Source organism: Alligator sinensis, unplaced genomic scaffold (genome assembly GCF_000455745.1).
Source record: "Alligator sinensis unplaced genomic scaffold, ASM45574v1 scaffold543_1, whole genome shotgun sequence".
Lineage (NCBI taxonomy): Eukaryota > Metazoa > Chordata > Crocodylia > Alligatoridae > Alligator > Alligator sinensis.
Genome location: NW_005842055.1, coordinates 572,249 through 574,265, shown reverse-complemented (window position 1 = coordinate 574,265; position 2,017 = coordinate 572,249). Strand labels below are relative to the sequence as shown.

At 43.1% G+C, this 2,017-nt stretch overlaps 1 protein-coding gene across 1 annotated transcript in view; it reads right to left on the bottom strand.

Moving 5' to 3' along the window:
- Positions 1-2,017, bottom strand: part of PCDH15 (protocadherin related 15) — a 922,022-nt gene that overhangs the window by 365,426 nt on the left and 554,579 nt on the right. The window lies entirely within an intron of this gene.

The following is a 2,017-nucleotide window of genomic DNA, read 5'->3' as shown; positions in this document are numbered from 1 at the left end:
TCTTATCTTGCTGCCGCCATTGGCAGCAGCAGCTTCTTTTGGACTGGGGCCCATGGGATGGGAGTGGGGGTGGGGTCCCACATGGGCTGTTTTGCCTTGGGCCCCACACCCTGCTCAGGTCAGCTTTGCAGGTAACACTTAGGGTCTAGTCAAGTACTTGTGTTTTTACTCTGGCTAATTTTATATTTATTTTACTTAAAGACTAATATAAGTGGACTGAATCCTACCCTTTCTTTAACAATTTTCAGTAAAGGAGTTCTCCCAATTCTTTCACCCTTCTTTCCTTCTGGATTGTTTTATCTGACAAAACTACAAGACTTCTGCTGATATTTTTCCTGTGGATCCCCAAACCTGAATCACAATCACTATTCAATAAAAGAAGATCAGAATGAGAATGAGGAGCACTATTAACAGCAGTACAGATGTGAAGAATTAAATTAAGTCCAGCTGTTAAATTAATCAGGTCTCCAGCAGCATTAACTTGTCAACCTGTTTTGAAGTTAAACTTATGGTAATACATTTCCAGAAATAGTGTAGCAGTACAAAAAGTCCATATTATGCTCTTTGGGCAGGTTACCTGCATAAAAGCTCAGCTTTTAAAATATGTTATTTGATTCTCTAGATCAGTGGTTTTCAACCTGTGGTCCACGAATCCTTGGGGATCCACAGACCATGCCTAAGGGATCCACAAAAAAATGACTATGATCAATCAAAAGTATGTGAATACCCACACTTACAATTCAAAGGGGTCTGCACCTCTATTCAGAACTTTTTAGAGGTCTGTACGTAAATGAAAAAAGTTTGAAAACCACTGTTCTAGATAGATAATACCATCCCTGTGACTGTCTCTGCATATAAAACTTCAAAATTTGAGTGGTTATTTTAAGAGGAATGATAAAAAAACTAGACTTATGAATTATTGGAATTTGCAAGCCAAATTCATCTCAGGAGATAATCACTGAAAAACCTCTGCAGACTGCTCAAATACTCTTCTCTTAAAAACTGTTCAAGTAGACTTGAGAGAGTATTGACATAAGTTAGTAATAAGCACATATTTTTACTGACTAGAATGCATAATACAGATTTTGATGCTGTATAAATTGGAGCTTGACAAGATTTAAGTGTACAAATACTGTAAAAGGCCAGAAGCCCTTAATTCTATTTTCTACATTCCCCTGACATTTTAAAAAGAAATGAGAGTGAAAGCTAGGGAAATAATGTTTTTGATGTACCACTTATTAAAATTTTTAAAAAAAAGTTTTATTTTTGCTAAAAAATTTGGAAACTAAGACTCATGGAGCACATCCAAACATGCAAGCATGTGCACATGTACCAGCTGAAATAGAAGCAGTGCAAATTTGAGCCAAGGCTTTTTGCCTCAGCGCAAGTGCCTGGACATGAACTTTGTTGTGGAGCAAATTGTGCCACTTGGAGCAAAATAATCCTGCTTGGCTCCTCCTGGATCTGCAGCCAGGGGGAGCTAGAGCTCAGGGCCAGCACTTGTGCTGTCCCCAGGAATATAAAAAGCTGCCCTGTCCTGGCCCCATCAGTACAAAAACCTGCCCTGGCAAGTAGCGCAGGGCTACTTGCACTCAAGTGCTTCTGGAAGATAGCCAATTGGTACCTGGGGACACTACCCCTTGTGCCAGCTGGACTGCTGAAGTGGCCCTGAGAGTTCCCTGCACCCTTTACCCACTGCAGCAGTCTGGCAGTGGGGGCTGCTGCCTGGCTGTGACCTGCTGCACACCTGCCAGACCCAGATGGGGACTGCACAGTCAGTAGAGGCATCTGCCCCTCTGGGCCAGCCGTCAGTGGCTGCACAGTTGCCTTTGTGCAGCACTACAACCATGTGTGTCCCTGCCTGGCCATCTGGGCAGCTATCACTCAGAAGATGTTCCCAATGTGATGGCCTGCTTTGAACTGTCAAAGAATGTCCTCCTGGTCCCAACTGTCCAGGAGATCAGCCATCTCCAGCTGGGTCCAAGATGCCAGCTCTGAGCAGACTCCTCTGCCCGCA